Source organism: Scyliorhinus canicula, chromosome 17, assembly GCF_902713615.1.
Source record: "Scyliorhinus canicula chromosome 17, sScyCan1.1, whole genome shotgun sequence".
Classification (NCBI taxonomy): Eukaryota; Metazoa; Chordata; class Chondrichthyes; order Carcharhiniformes; family Scyliorhinidae; genus Scyliorhinus; species Scyliorhinus canicula.
The window spans coordinates 58598397-58622955 of NC_052162.1; the positions used below are offsets into that span (position 1 = coordinate 58598397).

General features: G+C 47.7%; 1 long non-coding RNA gene across 1 annotated transcript; it reads right to left on the bottom strand.

Annotated features, from left to right (window-relative positions):
- Nucleotides 1–5683: 5683 nt before the first annotated feature.
- On the bottom strand, nucleotides 5684–23118 carry LOC119952318. Its single transcript, XR_005457825.1, has 2 exons — nucleotides 23066–23118; nucleotides 5684–5894 (listed from the first exon to the last, which is right to left on the bottom strand). It is a non-coding gene; the product is annotated as an uncharacterized LOC119952318 (long non-coding RNA).
- Nucleotides 23119–24559: the final 1441 nt, after the last annotated feature.

The window sequence follows — 24559 nt, forward strand, 5'->3', positions numbered from 1 at the left end:
ACGAGACTGTCCTGGGGCTGATCATGCTGCCTGGGGGCATATTGACAAGACTGTCCTGGGGCTGATCGTGCTGCCTGGGGGCATATTGATGAGACTGTCCTGGGGCTGAGGCCATGCTGCCAGGGGGCATATTGACGAGACTGTCCTGGGGCTGAGATCATGCTGCCAGGGGGCATATTGAAGAGACTGCCCTGGGTCTGAGATCATGCTGCCAGGGGGCATATTGACAAGACTGTCCTGGGGCTGAGATCATGCTGCCAGGGGGCATATTGACAAGACTGTCCTGGGGCTGAGATCATGCTGCCAGGAGGCATATTGACAAGACTGTCCTGGGGCTGAGATCATGCTGCCAGGGGGCATATTGAAGAGACTGTCCTGGGGCTGAGATCATGCTGCCAGGGGGCATATTGACGAGACTGTCCTGGGGCTGAGATCATGCTGCCAGGGACATATTGACGAGACTGTCCTGGGGCTGACGCCATGCTGCCAGGGGGCATATTGATGAGACTGTCCTGGGGCTGAGATCATGCTGCCTGGGGGCATTGAAGAGACTGTCCTGGGGCTGAGATCATGCTGCCAGGGGGCATATTGACAAGACTGTCCTGGGGCTGAGATCATGCTGCCAGGGGCATATTGACAAGACTGCCCTGGGGCTGGGATCATGCTGTCAGGGGCATATTGACAAGACTGTCCTGGGGCTGAGATCATGCTGCCAGGGGGCATATTGACAAGACTGTCCTGGGGCTGAGGTCATGCTGCTAGGGGGCATATTGACAAGACTGTCCTGGGGCTGAGGTCACGCTGTCAGGGGGCATATTGACAAGACTGTCCTGGAGCTGAGATCATACTGTCAGGGGGCATATTTGTCCTGGGGCTGAGATCATGCTGCCAGGGGGCATATTGAAGAGACTGTCTTGGGGCTGAGATCATGCTGTCAGGGGGCATATTGAAGAGACTGCCCTGGGGCTGAGATCATGCTGCCAGGGGGCATATTGAAGAGACTGCCCTGGGTCTGAGATCATGCTGCCAGGGGGCATATTGACAAGACTGTCCTGGGGCTGAGATCATGCTGCCAGGGGCCATATTGACAAGACTGTCCTGGGGCTGAGATCATGCTGCCAGGAGGCATATTGACAAGACTGTCCTGGGGCTGAGATCATGCTGCCAGGGGGCATATTGAAGAGACTGTCCTGGGGCTGAGATCATGCTGCCAGGGGGCATATTGACAAGACTGTCCTGGGGCTGAGATCATGCTGCCAGGGGGCATATTGAAGAGACTGTCCTGGGGCTGAGATCATGCTGCCAGGGGGCATATTGAAGAGACTGTCCTGGGGCTGAGATCATGCTGCCAGGGGGCATATTGAAGAGACTGTCCTGGGGCTGAGATCATGCTGCCAGGGGGCATATTGAAGAGACTGTCCTGGAGCTGAGATCATGCTGTCTGGCGGCATATTGACAAGGCTGTCCTGGGGCTGAGGCCATGCTGCCAGGGGGCATATTGAAGAGACTGCCCTGGGGCTGAGATCATGCTGCCAGGGGGCATATTGAAGAGACTGTCCTGGAGCTGAGATCATGCTGTCTGGCGGCATATTGACAAGACTGTCCTGGGGCTGAGGCCATGCTGCCAGGAGGCATATTGACAAGACTGTCCTGGGGCTGAGATCATGCTGCCAGTGGGCATATTGACAAGATGGTTTGGGGCTGAGATTATGCTGCCAGGGGGCATATTGACAAGACTGTCTTGGGGCTGAGATCATACTGTCTGGGGGCATATTGAAGAGACTGTCCTGGGGCTGAGATCATGCTGTCTGGGGGCATATTGAAGAGACTGTCCTGGGGCTGAGATCATGCTGCCAGGGGGCATATTGACAAGACTGTCCTGGGGCTGAGATCATACTGTCAGGGGGCATATTGACAAGTCTGTCCTGGGGCTGGGATCATGCTGTCAGGGGCATATTGACGAGACTGTCCTGGAGTGGAGATCATGCTATTAGGGACATATTGAAGAGACTGTCCCGGGGCTGGTGTCATGCTATTAGGGACATATTGAAGAGACTGTCCTGGGGCTGGGATCATGCTGTCAGGGGCATATTGACGAGACTGTCCTGGAGTGGAGATCATGCTATTAGGGACATATTGAAGAGACTGTCCCGGGGCTGGTGTCATGCTATTAGGGACATATTGAAGAGACTGTCCTGGGGCTGGGATCATGCTGTCAGGGGCATATTGACGAGACTGTCCTGGAGTGGAGATCATGCTATTAGGGACATATTGAAGAGACTGTCCCGGGGTTGGTGTCATGCTATTAGGGACATATTGAAGAGACTGTCCTGGGGCTGGGGTCATGCTGTCAGGGGCATATTGACGCGACTGTCCTGGGGCTGGGGTCATGCTATTAGGGACATATTGAAGAGACTATTCTGGAACAGAGGTCATGCTGTTCGGGACATATTGAAGAGACTATTCTTGAGCGGAGGCCGAAAAACAAACCGGGAAAAAACATTTAATGGGGAGGGTTACTGGGTATTTGGGAGTGCCGCTGTGCAGCAATTCTTGATTGATTGAAGGGACACCCGATAACTGTCCTGCCAAACCATGTCGAGCTTGGCTTAGTTGAGTGCAGGTCTCAAGGGTCTAATGCAGAATGAATTCGCTTGGCTGCTTTACTAATGGCGAACATTCAGGTGAGAGCCCATTACGTTTCAATGCTGCAGCTGCACAGTCTTAATTGGCATCTGGTCCTTCCCGAGGCATGTCTAAATGGATGTAGGATCAAAAATCAAGCGTCACATTATCTGCGCAGAAGCAGCATGGACCCAACAAGCCTCCATGTTCCCAGTGCACTGGCCATTCAAGGCACCATGCTTACATTCAGGCATAAGTGCAAGGATTGGGTATCCATAGTTATTGTCAAAGCCTCTGGAGGACACCCAACACAAGGCTGACCATGGATTCTGTGTCTTGGATCTTTACACCCTAATTAAGACCCTCACTGTGAATGCGCCGTTATGTCTGAGGGGAAACCTCAGCTCTGTGTTGTCCTCCAGGATGATATCAGCCTGAAAGAACTGACCTTGAAATGCAATGTGCAGATTGAAGAAAAGTCAAGGGATGGTGACTGCCTTCCTGGCTTGGTTATGAAGGAAGACCATCACCAGCAGCAACCATTGTATCCATTCACAGATACAAAGAGTGGAGATTGCAGATTGCAGGCAATGCTGCCTTTCTGATGGCGACAATTAGAGTGAGGAGAAGGGCTGGTCGCCAATTTTCACAGCTCTGGGAAGACCATCGCTCTGAGGAGCAAAAGCCAGCGGGCCCAGGAAGACTCAGATGCTGACGAGGAGGGGCCAAATCCACAAAGATGGTGCACGTAAACAAGGGTCTACAGAAGGTGCATTACGTGGAGATGAGTAAAAGATATTGGCCGTGATTTTACAGCCATGCTGTGCCTGAAAAACAGCACAGCATGGTCGATAGAAGCCAGGAGACCCTGTTCCAGGTATCTATAGGTCGCAACACATCACAAGGTCTCATGTGATCTCACGAGATTTTGCGATGTTAATCCTGCCCCTTGAGGATGGGACCACTTTTTAACAAATCTGCATATTTGCAAGATAGCTAGTCTCACTTTAATGTACAATTTCACTGGTTTCCACAAATGGGGGTCAGACAGAATGGCACTCTTGGGGGTCTCCCAGGGATTGGATGTTGACAGGGATTGGCTCCCAGGAATTGGCACCTGGGTGCCAGCCTGGCACTGCCAATTGGCAGGAGCAATGCCAGGTTGGCAATGCCAAGCTGACATTTTTTTGCATAGTGGCAATTGGGCCAGTGGTGCCCTGTGCGTGTGTGGGGGATGCAGTTGACGGGAACACTCCTCTAGTATGTTGGAGCTTGCCGGTGGATCACTTTAGGGTCCAGAGATCAGGACCACATTTAAAATTGGCATCCTGATCTCTTGCTGCATTGAGTAGTTCTGGCGCGGGAGCTATTCTGTGCACAAATCAGGCTCTGTGCGGCCTGGGCCGCACGTTCCCCAATGAGGCCCTCGACGTAACGCGAGTGCCGTTTAATAGCTTTGTTTCTCAGGGCTGCGAGTGCCGGCAAACACGCGGCCAAACGCGCTTGCTATGGACTTTGTTCCATTTAGTTAAATCACACCCAGTGCCGCAGGCGCCTTCCCTAATCCAGGGATTTGGGAACTCATATGTGTGAAACACATGCCACATGGACTTGGAGGGCATCAAACACCAGTTGCTTTTAAAGTTACTGTCACACTGAACTTATTTGCCGGTGGATCCGAGCCTCGACTGGGAATCTTTGCAGAATGTCACAAGCAGCGACTAACAAATGCATAAGGGAGGTGTCCGGTGCTTGTTTCAATAAAGCACCCGATTACATGCAGTTCCGCCTGGAAGAAGCAAGCCAGGCTGCCAGAGCTGTGGAATATGCTGCATGTCAGGCTACCTGCTAGTACAGGGTGCCATTGACTACAAACACATGTAGCCTTGAGAGCTTCCTGGCAGCACCTGTGAGATTAATTAATAGAGAAGGATTTCATCCTCTGAACGTCCAGCTAATTTGTGATCACAAAAGGCAAATGAAGCATGATTGTGCTAGGTAACCAGGGAGTTCACACAATTCACAAGAGGGTTGGCTCCTCAGTGTTAAGGGGTACCCCCTAAAGACGTTGCTGATAATACCCATTCATTGTCATCTGAGGATAGAAACAATGCTGCATGTTCAGTCCCCGAACAGGCGCCGGAATGTGGCGACTAGGGGCTTTTCACAGTAACTTCATTTGAAGCCTACTCGTGACAATAAGCGATTTTCATTTCATTTCATTTTCAATAAGTCTTTGAAAGAGCATATGATTGGCTTCTTAAAGATACGTTTCCAATGTTCAAACTGATCGGACATGGGCACAAGCACGCGCACGCACTCAGACATTGAAGTGGATGAATGTGAAAAGGGCAAGGGTCCAGCCGAGCCACTTGAGAATGAAATTGCCTGAGCAGACACAATCTGTGCACTTGATAATCAGACAGCTACAAGATTCCAGGAGGAATAAGGTAAAGCCACGTTGGTACAATGCATTGTTCTTCACGCTTTGATGCAGGGACACTATAACACCTTAATTTTCATCTTTAACATATTTTGAAAGGTTTTCTCACAACGATCACTGAGGAAGCAGAAGTCACATTTAAACCTAACAATAGTATCATCTTTGGAAGGTGCAATAGCCTAGGGAGCATGTGGCTGCTGTATAATGGGATAAGCACTCCAATAGCGCTCATCCCTAAGCATAGTGCAGTCTTTTCAACCATGATGCAAAAATGTCAGTGGCCATGGCAGCCTCCATAAAGCAGCAATTTGCACACACCAATGTGCTCATGCCAACGAGCCCGACAATATGACTCTAAATTATTCATCAATGATTAGCGCTTGGCTGTCTCAAGAGGGAGCTACACTCGGAAAGCACCATCTGTCCAAATACCAGCTCTTATGCAGGATTAATACCGAGGACTCATCCTGATACTGAGCCCCAGGATGCCATTGAACATTAGGATGTACTGGTCTGCTACTCTACAGCCTGCACCCAAAGCTGTAAGTTATGTTGGCCTTGTCCTCAGCAGGTCCACTGTATGATTATTGAGAAACACTCATTACCAGACATTTGCCATGTGTGTGCCAAGTTTATGTCTTGCAATGCCTTGACATCTGGGAGACACATGACCCAGTCAGTTTCGGCACAACGGTCATTGATAACTTCTTCTCTTCATAGATCCTGCTGTGCAATCAGGAGATGTGCCGGAGCATCGTTTATGCGTGCACAGGCAATGAATTACAGGTCAAGTCACAGAAGGATTCCATGAAGTACCTCTGGACAGCTATTGAGAACAAAAAAAGATCATTACAGGTAAGTAGACAGGTTCATTAAGATCAACACACACTCATTCTCATCAAGAGGCATTTCAAATGACACCGAGTGGAACCAACTTCGATCACTCAGCATCATGCCTGGCAAGAGTGGGAACTAATAAAAGAATAATGTTCAGCCTTAACCGAAAAGACCACGTAATGCTGCAGGGAGGCTTGAAAGGCTATGGTGCTTGACGATGAATAATACTTTAAACAAAACCTCACAGTCATAAAATAAATGCAATTTGTTTTTGGAGGGGTGAGGCTAGATTATCATAGAATTTACAGTGCAGAAGGAGGCCATTCGGCCCATCGAGTCTGCACCGGCTCTTAGAAAGAGCACCCTACCCAAGGTCAACACCTCCACCCTATCCCCATAACCCTGTAACCCCACCCAACACTAAGGGAAATTTTGGACACTAAGGGCAATTTATCATGGCCAATCCACCTAACCTGCACATCTTTGGACTGTGGGAGGAAACCGGAGCACCCGGAGGAAACCCACGCACACACGGGGAGGATGTGCAGACTCCACACAGTCTGTGTGACCCAAGCCGGAATCGAACCTGGGACCCTGGAGCTGTGAAGCAATTTTGCTATCCACAATGCTACCGTGCTGCCCGGCTAGGGCAGGGAGGAATAGGGGGGCTTTTATGCTGTTTGGTTGTGTTGTTTTATTTTTGTATTATATATAAAATCAGACAAGTTGCATTAAAATATTTTTTTTTAAATAAACGCTATTGCAAAGTACACTTGGGTGAAATTACTCTAACTTTGGTCTTGACAAATACTTGTAACATCCACAAACTACAGACTTCAGTGGGACAGCATCAGGATAATGAAATTTTGATCAACAATTCTCATGCAGTCACAGAATATCTGTCTACATGTAAGGTTAGATGTGCATTGTCCATCCATCATTTTCACGTTACTGCTGAGAGAGCAGTTCAGAAGTATGCATGCCTGTTGTGCCCGCTGAGCCGTCTCTGATAAGAGACTACTACTAATAATAATAATCTTTATTAGTGTCACAAATAGGCTTAAATTAACACAGCAATGAAGTTACTGTGAAAATCCCCTAGTCGCCACACTCTGGCGCCTGTTCGGTTACACGGAGATGGAATTCAGAATGACCAAATTACCGAACAAGCATGTCTTTCGGGGCTTGTGGGATGAAACTGGAGCACCCGGAGGAAATCCATGCAGACACAGGGAGAGCGTTCAGGCTCCGCACAGATGGTGACCCAAGCCGGGAATCGAACCTGGGACCCTGGCGCTGTGAAGCCACAGTGCTAACCACTGTGCTACCTCTAACAGTCTCTTTCGATACACAAAATCTTTGTGTGTCAAACTGTCACTCTACTGTCACTCTGTAATTGCAGGCAAGACATCCTTACTCGGTACACCCAGTTGACAGGCTTTCAACCAAAATAAACCTTCTTTGTCTGAATACAGCTCCCAACTGTCTAAAATGAAAGTAAAATACAAAGCCACAAACAGCTCCCAGCTCAAACCGAAAGTAAAAGACCGAAACACATCCCAGTTCCACCCACACAATCACATCACTGAAGCGATTTGATAAACACACATTTCTTAAAGGGACATTCCCATGACAGCTGCCATGGACATTGACCTTCCTGGTGGCCCCCTCCCAGCTGGTGTGGTCAGGTGGGAGGACCACCTGTTCTCATCGCTTGGAAGGAGGACCTCCTGCCTTTCTTTGGCGTCAAGGAGGAGAATCATCAGGAAGGTTTTGCTGAGCTGTTGAGCTGAAGGTTTATTTTCTTTGGCACTGTGGTAATGCAGAAGCTCACAGTACACCTGGGATGCAGTGAGTGAATGGCAGTACAGGCACTGTTTAAACATTGCGCCATTTAAATAAGGCGGCAGGGTCATTGATGTCATGAGGTAATGGTTGACAGATGAATCCCTGCCCATCCTTGCATGAGTTTCCACAAGCTCTTTGCTGATGCATAATTATTGAACAAAGCAGAAAATTGGATGCAAAACTCCGTCCCAGCGGGAATCGCACCGACTTTCTCAATTACAACCAAACTCCAGAATGAAAAATTCAGCCCTGTGGATTTGCAGTTGGCATATGAGCCCAATCTTAACCATCCAGGCTCTGCCACGCTGAGGGCTTTGTTTGTTGGCCGGTTGAAGTGGTGGCTGATAATTGGCTCGAGCAGCTGCCCTATCTTTCTGTCTCTCTTATCGTTCTCTTTCATTGGATGCGCTTGTTGGTTGGATGGCCTACAGACATCATTTTTGATGATGTGCCCACGTCAATATACCCACTTGTTGGATTAAATACTATAATATCTCTAGGCACTTGACTCATAATATCTTCGCCTCCCTCTGGATGTGAACCCATTTCAGCACGGTGGCCTAGTGGTTAGCACAACCGCCTCACGGCGCTGAGGTCCCAGGTTCGATCCCGGCTCTGGGTAACTGTCCGTGTGGAGTTTGCACATTCTCCCCGTGTCTGCGTGGGTTTCGTCTCCACAACCCAAAAATGTGCAGAGTAGGTGGATTGGCCACGCTAAATTACCCCTTAATTGGAAAAAATAATTGGCTAATCTAAATTTATTTTTAAAAAAAAGAATAGCGTACAAGGTTGCATGATCAATTTTTGGGGCAGCAGGGTAGCATGGTGGTTAGCATAAATGCTTCACAGCTCCAGGGTCCCAGGTTCGATTCCCGGCTGGGTCACTGTCTGTGTGGAGTCTGCACGTCCTCCCCCTGTGTGCGTGGGTTTCCTCCGGGTGCTCCGGTTTCCTCCCACAGTCCAAAGATGTGTGGGTTAGGTGGATTGGCCATGCTAAATTGCCCGTAGTGTCCTAATAAAAGTAAGGTTAAGGGGGGGGTTGTTGGGTTACGGGTATAGGGTGGATACGTGGGTTGAGTAGGGTGATCATGGCTCGGCACAACATTGAGGGCCGAAGGGCCTGTTCTGTGCTGTACTGTTCTATGTTCTATGTTCTAAACGTCATTCTTAATTCATAACACAGTGGTAATCCCAAACCAATGTCACACTTGGGTGAGAGAGAATATTCTATTTATGATCAAAATGCTATACTATACACCAGACTATTTTTATAATATCATTAGTCTTCCCCAAGAACAAAAGAACGATCAAAGATCTGCACTAATCCTACACTGTGAAAAGCAAATACTGCTCAAGGTCAATGTTTGTTGCACAAAGGCAATTCACTATTTAACATACACTTGAGAGCAAGTCTCTGCTGAGCACGTAAAAGTGATGAATTTACACTTGTATCTCTGTTCCATAATCTGTTTTTGTGCCTCTTTCTTATTCTCTAAATCTTTTTGTGTCCCTTTCTTTTGTTTGACATCCATCTTTCTATCTAGGGGCCTCATGGTAGCATGGTGGTTAGCATCAATGCTTCGCAGTCCCAGGTTCGATTCCCGGCTGGGTCACTGTCTGTGTGGAGTCTGCACGTCCTCCCCGTGTGTGCGTGGGTTTCCTCCGGGTGCTCCGGTTTCCTCCCACAGTCCAAAGATGTGCAGGTTAGGTGGATTGGCCATGCTAAATTGCCCGTAGTGTAAGGTTAATGGGGGGATTGTTGGGTTACGGGTATACGGGTTACGTGGGTTTAAGTAGGGTGATCATTGCTCGGCACAACATCGAGGGCCGAAGGGCCTGTTCTGTGCTGTACTGTTCTATGTTCTATGTTCTATGTTTCCCTCTGCCAGTCACATATATGTTCCGTATTGCGGCTTGATTTTACGCACCCCTGCTGGTGGGTTTGAAGGCGAAGAACATAGAACATAGAACATACAGTGCAGAAGGAGGCCATTCGGCCAATCGCGTCCGCACCAACCCACTTAAGCCCTCACTTCCACCCTATCCCCTTAACCCAATAACCCCTCCTAACCTTTTTGGACACTAAGGGCAATTTATTATGGCCAATCCACCTAACCTGCATGTCTTTGGACAGTGGGAGGAAACCGCAAAATCCGGAGGAAACCCACACAGACATGGGGAGAATGTGCAGACTCCGCACAGACAGTGACCCAGCGGGGAAATCAAACCTGGGACCCTGACACTGTGAAGCCACAGTGCTAGCCACTTGTGCTACCGTGCTGCCCTGAGGGCAGGGGGGTCACATAAAATCCAGCAGGTAACCTGCTGCTACCTACCTACCTGCCCAGCCCTGTGCAATTTCACTAGCAGTGGAGGTGCACTGAGTGACTTGACCTTGTGTGGACAATCAATGCCCACTTAAGGATTTCAACTTACCACTCACGGGATTGCATCAGTGGAAGGAGAAGATAGAACCAAGCAACCGATCTGTTGGGTATCCTTGTGTAGGTTAGGGGCAATCCTCCTTAACAAATCTCCTGGGTACATTGGAGAGACCCCAAGCTGTTTCTCCCTCCCCAGTAGATCCCATAGTCTCCCAGACCCCAAAACCCCTCTCCTATTTGGCATGGCCTGGAGACACCCCTAAACACTGACCAAGTCCTGATCCAGCGCTGAGTTCAAGCTGCAAGTGCAGTTCTGACTTTTTCCACCACTTCCAGTGATGTTGCTGGTAATGGAAAGCTGCCAACTTCTGCCCTAGAGTTCTCTAAGGTCAGGGGCGGGATTCTCCGACCCCTCGCCGGGTCGGAGAATCTGTGGGTGGCGGCTTGAATCCTGCCCTGACGCCAACTGCCATGTTCTCTAGCGCCGTTTTTCGGACAGGGTGGGATTCGCGTCATGCCAGTCGGGGGCCGTTGGCAGCAGCCCCTCAGCGATTCTCCGGGCCCCGATGGGCCGTGCGGCCATCGATTTTGGCCAGTCCGGCCTGCGTGGGTTACGCATGGTCCCACACGGCGGGACCTGGCAGGTAAGTCGGCGTGGGCGGTCCTCAGGGGGGGTGGCGGGGGGGATCCGAGCCCGGAGGAGGCCCCCACTGTGGCCTGGCCTGCGATCGGGGTCCACCGATCTGCAGGCAGGCCTGTTCCATGGGGGCACTTCTTCAATCTGCCATGGCTGGTGCGGAGAAGAGAATCCCCAGCGCATGCGCCAAAACACGACGGCCAGTCTGCGCATGCGAGGAATCGCGCCGGTGGTTCCGCGCATGCGCGAGATCACGATGTCGGTTGCGCGCATGCCCAAACTCGCACAGTCCCATCGGTGCCAGCTGGACCGGTGCCAACCCCTCCGGTGTCCACCTAGCCCCCGAGACAGGTGAGAATTCCTCACCTTGGGGGCCTGTTGACGCCGGAGTCGTTGGTGCCAGTTTTCTCGCCGGCGTGGGGATTTAGTGCCCGGAAGGGAGAATCCCTCTGCAGGTCTATCTGTCCCTGAGGGATGAAAATGCTGCTTTAGTCAGTGACCACAGAGAAGTCCAAGGCAAGTAGATAAAGAAAACTAGTTTTATTACAAAATAATAATATATACAATACCCTTCTGATCTCAGCCGGGTCTGAGGTATCAGGGGCGAAATTCTCCCAAAACGGGAAAAATCGTCAAACCGCCGTAAAACCCGGGCGGGTTTTACGGCATCGCGCCCCTTCCCGACGGGGGACCGATTCTGGTCCCCCGTCGGGGCTAGCAGCCCGACGTCGGAGGCTCCGACAAGTCGGGCTTAACGAAAATCGTTAAACCCGCTTGTCGGACTTAGCGCCGGCTGACGCGTCATATGACGTCAGCCGCGCATGCGCGGGTGACGTCACCGCGTTTTTGCGCGAAACCCGCGCATGCGCGGTCCGGGCTGCCCCTCAGCCGCCCCGCGTATTGATACTGCGGGGCGGCGGAAGGACAAATAGTGCGCGGGCATCGGGCCCGCTGCCCGCGATCGGTGGGCACCGATCGCGGGCCCATGGCACCCTTGGCACGGCCGTGGTACTGCCGTGCCAATCGGTGCCATGGTTATTTTTTTCCAGGTAGTCACGACGTTTTTACGAACGGCAGGACCAGGTGTGTTTGCCGTTCGTAAAAAGGTCGTAAAGGGCTGGGACTTCGGCCCTTCTAACAGCTGTGAATCGCTGCCGGCCGTAAAAAAACGGCGGCAGCGATTCGTGTCGGGATTTCGGCGGGGGGGTGGGAGAATAGCGGGAGGGCGTCAAAAAAGTCGGGAAGGCCCTCCCGCTATTCTCCCACCCGTCGTGGGGGGCGGAGAATTTCGCCCCAGGTGTCGGTTTCAAGTCTGGCTGACTTTTATATCAAAGTCTATTACCCTGTCCATGGCTTCCCGCCCCTCAACAGGGAAGCTTGTACTCAACGAGGCTCCACGAGGAGACTAATTGCTCTAACCTCATAGGTCTCATCCGTGTTATAACAGTGCCTTAAGGCTAATAACAGCCAATCAGCCATTAAATGGCCACAGGGAGAAAACTGATTGCATTGTTGTGGCCTGAGAGAACTGAGGTGGAGATAGGTTTTGGGAACATTGTGATGGAAATCTGGGACTTGGAATATTGAGGTGGAAATGGATTTTGGGAGCACTGAGGGGCAACTGAGAACAGTGGGTCTGTCCAGTGCTGGGGTGAAAGTCTGAGAAGCTGACTGGGACACAGAATAGACCCTAGGAATAAAATTAAAGTCATCATAGTATATCTTGGGAATGGGGGAGGCCAGAGTTAATTGTGGTCATTGGCCAAAAAAGCACTGGGCCGGGAACTGCAGTACTGCAGAGGAAGCTTCAGACCAGGAGAAAAAATAATCTCCCCTCAGAGACAAAAAATCTCTGCCAGAACTTGGATAGAGTTATTGGTGCATTGAGTTGTCATTGCAAATTAATTCTTTTTCCATATAGTTGTAATAGATTGTACTCTTTTTGTATATATTTGATCGGCTGAGGAAGCAACAGGTCTACACTCATTAATAGGCTCCAAATTAGAGAAAGGCTGAAGTAGACTGTGCTTTGAGTTTAAGCTTTCTCACCATTGCACTTGCGGCAGGATGTGAATTTAAACTAATCTGGGTAGTACTCAGACTAACAGACCCACATAACTCACTATGTAACTAGTATTTCCATCAATTTCTCCATTAAAGCCACGCTTTAAAAAATTCTTTCATGGGATGTGGGTTTCGCTGGCAAGGTGCGGTAAACCACTGTGTTGCATTGTGCTGTATTGTACATGCCTGGGCTTGTCCCGGCTGGCTCCGCCTGTGGCTCCTCCCCTCGGGCTCATGTATAAAGGTGGCTAGTCTCTGCCTCCACCCCAGTTCGGGACCAGAGGCCAGGAGGCTTGCTGTTTAGTGTATTAAAGCCTCAGTTACATTCATCACTCGGCGTGTGTTTAGTCAAGGCATATCACAAGGGCAGCATTTGTTGTCCATCCCTAATTGCCTCTGAACTGAGTGGGTTGAGAGGCCATTTCAGAGGGCAGTTAAGAGTCAATCACATTGCTGTGATCTGGAGTCGCATGTAGGCCAGATCAGCAAGGGTGGCAGATTTCCTTCCCTCAAGGTCAGTACTTTGTGCACATTGAATTTGAGTAATAATAAATGTTGTGTATATCATAAAATGGTGCAACAGAGTGAAGAATAATCAACTTCTAATAAATGAATAGACAGACAAGACATAAACCTTTAGTGTATCAATTCATCTCCCTTTTGCTGGACCCTGAAGCCTTTCAAATATTTAAATATAAGGTCATTCTGCATGGGTAATAATATTGTCTGAATTCTAAGTATCATTTAATTTAGTGGAAATATCTGCTCAGCATATCCCAAATTATACATCGAGTTCAATCAACCACAAAATGATTAGCTTCATTAGATCAGAAAAGCTCCAGCAGTATCTAATCTGGTGCCATGTGCAGTGCGTCAGATTACTCAAATTCTGTTAAATAATTCCAAAGTTAGAGGCAGAGTTTTGCTTCAAAATAAACTAGAAACTGGCCTTGGGACTCATAGCAACCAATACAAAAATGTTCAGCTTAATCAAAGAATGAAAATCGGGTCTCGGAATAATAGGACGAGGTTTTAATGTGTTACATGGAGCAGCCTAGATGTTGTGCAGAGTAGAAAACAAATACTCTTAACCGAATCAGTCAGCTTCACGTCCGCATTTTATTCACCTTCAGTCTTGTTCCTATGATATTCCTTCCCTTGGCCTTTCCAGCCGTCTTTGAATGGCCCCAACTTCAATCTCGAAGACTGCTGCTACAGACTTTTTCAACTTCAAATAACTTCTTTCTAATAACTTCTAATCACTGTTACCTCAAACCCTATCTCTTTATCTCCTGCAGCACATTTCCTAATTCCTACTCAATATCTGGGGCGTGATCTCTCAAAAAAAAGAGTCCCGTTTAGCGGGGGCTTAGCAAGATCAAGCACTGGGAACAACCCTGCTATCGAACGGGACTCGAATATTTTGCCATGCCTCCACAGGGAATGCCCCCAAGGCCGTAGTCAGTCGCATTTCCTGCACTGAGAATCTCCGCTTACCAGTGAGGGAAGAGATCGGGGCACCATCTCCCGATCCCCAACGTCACCCCCAACCCCCTAATGCTGCAACTCATCTGTTGGGGGGAGTCCTCGAACTGCCCCCACACACCCCATTTCATATGGGCAGGGCCCAATCCCCAGCATGGGCAAAATGCCTCCTGGGCACCTTGCCACTACTCACCTGGCACCCAGGAGGTGCCCCGCCAGCTTGTCAGTGTCACCTGGGCATCCTTCAGCAGTGCCAGGGTGCCACCCTGCCCAGAAGCCGACCAACTGGGAGCCTCCGATCATTTGGGAAACCTCCCTTCCCCCCTCCCCCCAAGTTCCATTCCACCTGCTCCCCGCTTGTGGAGACCAGTGCTGATCGGTGCCCGGACGGGGTCTCATTGGCAAAGCTGGTAGACCCCCGGGCCGGTTAGATTTGGCGTAAACATAGTTAAGTGATCAGTCACTTAACTATGCAAGTTTGGATGGGCGGGACCAGATTGCAAGGCCTCACGAGATCTCGTTAGATTTTGCGAGGTGTAACGACCATTGGGAATCCCAGAAGAGGCCTCTTGCGGGATTTACCGGCTGCATCCTGTCTCGATTCCGGCGGGACGCAGCTGGTAAATCGCACATCTTTCTTCTCTCCTCATGAAGTACTCTGAATTTTGTTATGATAAAGATGCAATATTGTCACAGTTGTTACTATTGTAATCTGCAACTGGCCTCCTTTATGAATCCAGTCACTGTTCAAACACCTACAGCACCTCCTGTGGACCTTTCTGCGATACATGTGGACATCGCAGTCATTCTCAAAACGGCAGCAGAAAATGGTGAGTATTTTGGAAAGCTCTGAATGCTGATTTAATTTGTACCAGAGGATAGTGACAGATTCACAAAGGTTTAAGGTTTTTGTTTTATACGTCTCATAGTTTTGAATAAATCACTGAATTAAATACCTCACATTGGCCAGAACTGACAAACAGTTTCTAGAAATGATTGTGTTGTGAACCTGTTTTGTGCATCAGTAATTTTGCTAATGTAGACAACTTATTGTTCTGCACAACAGGACCTCAAATCAGCAAATTAAATATTTTTGGCAATAGGCGAGACAAAATGTAGGGTTGTCAGCAAAAACTCTCTTTGCTTACAGTGGAAATCTGCAACTGTTATCCAGAACTCTCTGGAGAATTTTTTCTGATCACTGTGTAGGTCTTCAGTTTTCCATGGAACATGTTTTGCAATACCCAACTCTGTGATCAAATTTTTAGTCAACACTGCTTTTGTTGCCTGCTTTTGTTTAGTCTGATTGTGATCTTGTGAAGCACCTTAATATTTTACCTTGTTAATGGTGCAGGTACTATACAAATTATCATTTTTTGCACAGAGGACTGCAGAAGATTGATTCACCAGAGGATGAAAGGGATATAGTGGGAATGCGTTGCACGATGCTGCATGAATTTTTGACTTGATCTGCCCTTGATCAATAATGAATCTCTATTCCCGTTGAATGCTGTGGTGGGGGTTTGAATTTCCCCAAGCAAATTGATCTCCTGCCATGCCAATGAAAAATACATTTACACCCTTTGGCCCCGAAAGAGTTGTTTACACTGAAATCCTGATTAAACTGATTTGCATACAAATTAGCGTAATCATCGTGTAGATCTTGTGTAAAGCAGATGTAACGAAGTGCACAGAAATTGGCGTGCAGTTTTTTTTTTCAAAAGGCAGTTCAGCCTGCACGCGCTTGGCTGGGGAAGGAACAGCTCTCAACCTCACTCATTTCACTCTCCAGTAACTTCGGTACATGTCTCATCAATTGTTTCAGCATGCTTTTCAAGAACTATATTTCCGTCAGGAATACATTCACCAAAGAGCCGGGGGAGGCAACAGAGCTGGACAGTAAGCAGGGAAAGAGAGTAAAGCTTTACAACTATCTTCCAGGCGGACTGGGAGGAATCAAAGACTCCTGAGTGTGTGCTGGCAAGCCAGCTGGAATATCACTTATGATGTTGAGCAAGAGCAGACACTGAGTGCCAACTCCTTCAGAGTGCAAAACACTGCTGAGTGATGATCAACAATATTATCAGGCTGGCGAGGTAACACACCTAACATTTTTCTCCTTTGCCCACCTGGGCACGAACACACTCTTCATCCTTTTAAAACACCACTTTAGCAACCAGTCTTTCATAACATACCCTGGTTAATGGGTGATTTAAATTGGCATCCTGTTCTATAGCTAACCACACCCCTAACAGCGATCGTTTATGTGCACAACTCGAACACCACTTCCTCCACTTTATCAGGCTCTTAATCACATCACTGCATCTCGTAATTCAGCTTTCTCACGTACATACATATGGGCGCCCTGGTGGCACAGAAGTTAGCACTGCTGCCTCACTGCGCCAGGAACCCGAGTTCAATTACCACCTCGAGTTACCATCTGTGTGGAGTTTGCACGTACTCCCTATGTCTGCGTGGGTTTCCTCTGGATGATCCGGTTTCCTCCCACAGTCCAAAGGTGTTCCGGTTAGGTGGATTGGCTATGCTAAATTGCCCCTTAATGCCCAAAAAAGATGTGCAGGTTAGATTAAGGGATTAATTGGATAGGGCTGGAACTGAGCTTCGGTGAGTTACTCTTTCAGAGGGCCAGTGAAGACTCGATGGGCCGAATGATATACTCTTCAACTGTCAGCCTTACACTCCTCTATTTAGGGAGGAAACAGTGCCCAATGCCTGACAGCGATCAGCCAGCAGAGGGGGTATTTTCACTCCGAAACTTCTCATGCACAGTTCTGACAGCCAATTGTAACGTCACTGGCATGATGTTGGAGTCATGTCTGTGATTGAAGACCTGCACTGTCACCTTAGCATCGCATCCAGTACCTTTGGCTCCCTTGCTCTGTCTCCTTAATAGCAAGGAACAAAAAACAAAGAAAATTACAGCACAGGAACAGGCCCTTTGGCCCTCCTGCCCCGAACCAGATCCTTTATCTAAACCTGTCGCCTATTTTCCAAGGATCTACTTCCCTCTGTTCCCCGCCCATTCATATATCTGTCCAGATGCATCTTAAATGATGCTATCGTTCCCGCCTCTACCACCTCCGCTGGCAAAGCATTCCAGGCACCCACCACCCTCTGCGTAAAAAACGTTCCATGCACATCTCCCTTAAACTTTCCCCCTCTCACCTTGAAATCGTGACCCCTTATAATTGACACCCCCACTCTTGGAAAAAGCTTGTTGCTATCCACCCTGTCCATACCTCTCATAATTTTGTAGACTTCAATCAGGTCTCCCCTCAACCTCCGTCTTTCCAATGAAAACAATCCTAATCTACTCAACCTTTCTTCATAGCTAGCACCCTCCATACCAGGCAACATCCTGGTGAACCTCCTCTGCACCCTCTCTAAAGCATCCACATCCTTCTGGTAATGTGGCGACCAGAACTGCACGCAGTATTCCAAATGTGGCCTAACCAAAGTCCTAGACAACTGTAACATGACCTGCCGACTCTTGTACTCAATACCCCGTCCGATGAAGGCAAGCATGCTGTATACCTTCTTGACCACTCTATCGACCTGCGTTGCCACCTTCAGGGTACAATGGACCTGAACTCCCAGATCTCTCTGTACATCAATTTTCCTCAGGACTCTTCCATTGACCATATAGTCTGCTCTTGAGTTAGATCTTCCAAAATGCATCACCTCGCATTTGCCTGGATTGAACTCCATCTGCCATTTCCCTGCCCAACTCTCCAATCTATCTATATTTTGCTGTATTCTCTGACAGTCCACCTCGCTACCTGCATCTCCACCAATCTTAGTATCATCTGCAAACTTGCTCATCAGACCACTTATACCTTCGTCCAGATCATTTATGTATATCACAAACAACAGTGGTCCGAGCAGAGGTCCCTGTGGAACACCACTAGTCACCTTTCTCCATTTTGAGACACTCCCTTCCACTACTACTCTCTGTCTCCTGTTGCCCAGCCAGTTCTTTATCCATCTAGTTAGTACACCCTGAACCCTATACAACTTCACTTTTTCCATCAACCTGTCATGGGAAACTTTATTAAATGCTTTACTGAAGTCCATGTGTATGACATCTACAGCCCTTCCCTCATTAATTAACTTTGTCACTTCCTCAAAGAATTCTATTAGGTTTGTAAGACATGACCTTCCCTGCACAAAACCATGCTGCCTATCACTGATGAGTCTATTTTCTTGCAGATGTGAATAGATCCTATCCCTCAGTATCTTCTCCAACAGTTTGCCTACCACTGACGTCAAGCTCACAGGTCTACAATTCCCTGGATTATCCCTGCTACCCTTCTTAAACAAAGGGACAACATTAGCAATTCTCCAGTCCTCCGGGACCTCACCCGTGCTCAAGGATGCTGCAAAGATATCTGTTAAGGCCCCAGCTATTTCGTCCCTCGCTTCCCTCAGTAACCTGGGATAGATCCCATCCGGTCCTGGGGACTTGTCCACCTTAATTCCTTTTTGAATACCCAAAACCTCCCCCTTCCTTATGCCGACATGACCTAGAGTATTTAAACATGCATCCCTAGCATCCATCATGTCCCTCTCCTTGGTCAATACCGATGCAAAGTACTCATTAAGAAGCTCACTAATTTCCTCTGTCTCCATGCATAAATTCCCTCTTTTGTCTTTGAGTGGGCCAATCCTTTCTCTCGTTACCCTTTTGCTCCTTATATACGAATAAAAGGCTTTGGGATTTTCCTTAACCCTGTTAGCCAAAGATATTTCATGACCCCTTTCAGCCCTCTTTATTGCGCGTTTGAGATTTGTCCTACTTTCCCGATATTCCTCCAAAGCTTCATCAGCTTTGAGTCACCTCGATCTTATGTATGCTTCCTTTTTCATCTTAGCTAGACTCACAATTCCACCCGTCATCCATGGTTCCCTAATCTTGCCATTTCTATCTCTCATTTTCACAGGAACATGTCTGTCCTGCACTCTAATCAACCTTTCCTTAAAAGACTCCCACATTTCAAATGTGGATTTACCCTTAAACAGCTGCTCCCAATCCACATTCCCGAGCTCCTGCCGAATTTTGTTATCGTTGGCCTTTCCCCAATTTAGCACTCTTCCTTTAGGACCACTCTCGTCTTTGTCCATGAGTATTCTAAAACTTATGGAATTGTGATCGCTATTCCCAAAGTAATCGCCAACTGAAACGTCAACCACCTGGCCGGGATCATTCCCCGATACCAGGTCCAGTATGGCCCCTTCCCGAGTTGGACTATTTACATACTGCTCTAAAAAACTCTCCTGGATGCTCCTTACAAATTCTGCTCCATCTACGCCTCCAACACTACATGAGTCCCATTCAATGTTGGGGAAGTTAAAATCTCCCACCACAACCACCCTATTGCTCCTACATTGTTCTATAATCTGTCTACATATTTGTACCTCAAATTTTGTTGGTGTTCACCAATTCCTAACTGATGACCTCCTCTCCTGCAGATCCATGTCAGTATTGGAGGGACAGAGGACGCAGAAGAGGAGGAGCAGCTGGAAAGACACTACCGTCTTGTTAACAATAACATCATTAACATTGACTATTATGATGAGAACTAGGGCACGTGGGTGTACCTGGCCAATCATCTTGCCCCCTAAAGCTCTCCCCCAATGCTTTCATGATGCCCTGTGACTCTGAGTACTTCATACCTAGGCAGCAGCTCAGATCACCTGGGCATAACTGGACATTGTCAGTGAGTAGATGGCACTGCGTGATTCACAGAGATTGAGATAACATAAGGATTAAAAAGTAAGTGAGGATATTTCACCTTCACAGCAGAGGCTGAATAGCAGGCTCCATGGTTTTGGAGTTGGGAGTCTGAGAATTGATTGGTACTCACCTGAAAAGAAGGATGCTAAAGGAAAATGACATGTATCTGAGGTCTAACTTTAAGGATGCAAGCTTACAAGTCTGCTTGTTCCATAAACATCTCAAACGCAAGAACCAATGGAGAAAATGCCAGCTTCAATGGAAGCTGCATTAGATATCCTGCTCAAAAGAAATAGAAGGGTCAATAAAGAGCAATCTGCAATAACAGCCTCCATTGTGTCCATGATGCATGTTCCATCTACCAAAAGTTTTTATGACCTGTTAACTGCATTAGATGAACCATTCCATTGTTAACTGGGACCAAAGGTCTGGGCTTGGTGGAATGGCAATGACGTGTGTTAGCTAGCCTGATACAGATGAAAATGAAAATCACTTATAGTCACAAGTAGGCTTCAAATGAAGTTACTGTGAAAAGCCCCTAGTTGCCACATTCCGGCGCCTGTTCCAGGATGGAATTGAACCATGCTGCTGGCCTGCCTTGGTCTGCTTTAAAAGCCAGCTATTTAGCCTAGAGTTTCAGATATCTCTCCCTATAGTAGCACATGCCAGGCATGTCCCCACTGATCACCACAGCAATGAAACATGCAAAACATGCAAAGCCATATCAGGATACATAAGAACAAGGCCCAGAGCTGCAGCCAGAAGTGTCTCCCTGAGGTGCAGGCTGCCATGAGACAAGGCCTGCATGAGGAACAAATCACTTTGCACAATCATGGTCGTCACATTTTGTCAAAATGAAGCAGTAGAATTGAGGAAATTAGATATGTGTGGACAGCGAGGGAAATTCCAATGTTCAGAACACACAGGTTGTGTTGTGTACCGTTTACAATTATTGTCTTGTCATTGATTCATGCAGTGTAACAGCCAAGTCTCTTTCCCTCTCAGCAGATGTTAAGTCAGATCCCATACTAATACAGATTTACTTTTTTATACTGGTTGCGACAACCTTACGTTCTTCAAAGTGAGAGAGCCTTAATTTCAACAGTCTGCCTGGAAAAATAAAATTTGCAATGCATACAGCCAATAATGAACACATTCACAATTTAATGCTTTCTTCAAAAGAAACTGCCTGTTCTTTTTTCTAGAATAATTTCTGCAGAAAATTACTTTATAATGATGGGATCATTATTAATGCAGTGACAATTAACCTCTCCAGCCCAGAAAGGGACTTGTTTAATCTGTTGAGTCTCATTTCTGCATGTCGCTGGCAGCACGGTGGCGCAGTCGTTAGCTCTGCTGCGTCACAGCGGCGCGGTCCCAGGTTCGATCCCGGCTCTGGGTCACTGTCCATGTGGAGTTTGCACATTCTCCCCGTGTCTGCGTGGGTATCACCCCCACAACTCAAAGATGTACAGGGTAGGTGGATTGATGATGCTAAATTGCCCCTTAATTGGAAAAAATGAATTGGGTACTCTAAATTTATAATAAAAATAAATTTTTGCATGTCATAAATTCTTCTTCGTGATTTTACAATTACATCATTTAAAAAAAAAAATTCCTTATCATCTCTCTTCTTTCTCTCACAATCTCTTAATCCAATCTTTCTATGACCTGCTTCTATTCTAATTCGCTCTCCTCCATTTTTCCTACATTGTTCTTTCGCATTGGTTAAGGGGAAAGAGTGTTAGACCTGCCATTCACTAAGTTTCCAGATGGCCCATTGCTTTCACTGTTGTATCATTATTAATTTGCAAGAAAACTGCAAAGATATATGGAGCTGAAGGAGGCAAGAGAATTACAACTAACATTGTGCATGGTGAGATGCCCTATTCCCAGAAGATTTAACTCAGCACTTGCAACTGCATTTGATTAAACCAAGGAGATTCTGAAAGTTTTGTTGCATATACAAGGGTGTATTGTTCTTGTATCGATTCTGATCTTACTGCCTTCCAGTCACGGAAATGGTAACATCTGTTTTCTATCACTATTGTGATAAATTCACCGCCAAAGAGGAACTTGCCAAAATGGCTTAGAACATAGAATTTCATTGAATTTACAGTGCAGAAGGTGGCCATTCGGCCCATCGGGTCTGCACCGGCTCTAGGAAAGAGCACCATACCCAAGGTCAACACCCCCACCCTATCCCCATAACCCAGTAACCCCACCCAACACTAAGGGCAATTTTGGACACTAAGGGCAATTTATCATGGCCAATCCACTTAACCTGCACATCTTTGGACTGTGGGAGGAAACCGGAGCACCCGGAGGAAACCCACGCACACGGGGAGGATGTGCAGACTCCGCACAGACAGTGACCCAAGCCAGAATCGAACCTGGGTCCCTGGAGCTGTGAAGCAATTGTGCTATCCACAATGCTACCATGCTGCCCGTAACATACAGTGCAAAAGGAGGCCTTTCGGCCCATCGAGTCTGCACCCACCCACTTAAGCCCTCACTTCCACCCTATCCCCATAACCCGATAACTGCTCCTAACCTTTTTTGGACACTAAGGGCAATTTAGCATAGCCAATCCACCTAACCTGCACGTCTTTGGACTGTGGGAGGAAACCGGAGCACCCGGAGGAAACCCATGCAGACACGGGGAGAACGTGCAGACTCCGCACAGACAGTGACCCAGCGGGAAATTGAATCTGGGACCCTGTGAAGCCACAGTGCTAGCCACTTGTTCTACCATGCTGCCCTTGACTTCACTGCCCACAACTCCACTTGTCTTTATTGAGGAATATCACAGTGCATGATATGATAAATTACAGGCAAGCCTCCCAGACTTGTGATGTGTACTGAAATTTTCCTGCCTTCTATACAAACTATGTAATGTGTTATTTATGCATTGCATTGAGGTCAATGTGTTGGTATGTGCACTATTATCCTTGATGTAACACTGTCCTCTGCGTATTGCAATCTACCTGGTTGTACTGTTGATGAAAGTTATCTTCTCCATAAATGTTAAGCACCGCAGCTCCATCCTGTGGAGCAAACAAACACAACCTGAAGTTTAGAAAAGTAAAATTCAAGTCTCGAATAGAAACAGAAAATGCTAGAATTATTCAGCATGCTAGACAGTATCTGTGGAGAGAAGCAGAGTTTATGGGCTGGATTTTCATGTCGACGGGAAGACTCAGTGGAGGGCTGAAAATGGTAGTCAGGATCCAATTCCAGGATTCCTAACCCCATTACATAGGGTTTTTGATTTTCAGGAGTGCATTTTAAGGGTCAGGAATTGTTTGGATCGCGAGCCCACATCCTACACTCTCTATCTAGTTAGCTCCATTGCAGGGTTAGGCATATCGGAGCTCTTCACAATGTTCGTGGAGTCAAACCAGCTTTTCAATGAGTTGCGAATCATGGACTGCATGGGGGAACATTTTGAAAGATAACTTCAGAAGATCTTTCTTATGTCTCCCATTCCAAGGTATGACCCCCATCCCGCACTTCAAGCCTCTCATGCCCATCATAACTAGGTATGCCCACCTCACCCACACCTATGGCTCTTCATTCCTCATTGCCAAGATATTTAACTATGTTTAGAGCCACGAAATCCATTAGAATACTGAAACACCTGACCCATAGGGGAAACATTACTTGATTGACAGCTCTGCTTTCTGACCTCCTCTATATAGTGGGCGGAATCCTCGTTTGGGAGACTATGTTCTGCTGCTGGAGCTGAATTGCACATGATTATCGCAAATCACTGAGCAGTTCAGTGTCCCTTGCCATTCAAATTCATAGTTAAAAAGTCTTAGAACACCGGGTTAAAGTCCAACAGGTTTGTTTTGAATCACTAGCTTTTGGAGCACTGCTCCTTCCTCAGGTGATTCAAAACAAACCTGTTGGACTTTAACCTGGTGTTGTAAGACTTCTTACTGTGCTCACTCCAGTCCAATGCTGGTATCTTCACATCATGGCTACCATTCAAATTCATGCATGACGAGGAACACCAAGATATTCTCAAGGGTATCCCACTATCAGGTCGCAATTTTGATCATGTGACCTGCCAGCGAAGCAGCCCCTGACAAATGGATTTTCTGCGTGCCCCCCCTTGTCCCAAGTGTAGGGATGTCCCAACCCATCCCCCCCCCCCCCAGGGACCCCCTAAATAGGCCGACCCACCGCAGGAACCCCCAAACAAGAGGGATCCCCCACAGGGATGCCCTAAATAAAGGACTTCCCCAGGGACCTCCTAAATAAGGAGACACTCCCATAGGGACCCCTTAACTAGAGGAAGCCCCCGCAAGGACCCTCTAACTAAAGGAAATCTCCACAGGGACCCCCCTAACTAAAGGAATTCCCCACAGGGACATCCCTAACTAGAGGGATATCCCAGAGACTCACTAAATAGAGAGTTAAGTGCTGTCAATTTACAACTCCGTACTTCGAAATCACTCAAGCGTGAAAAGTCG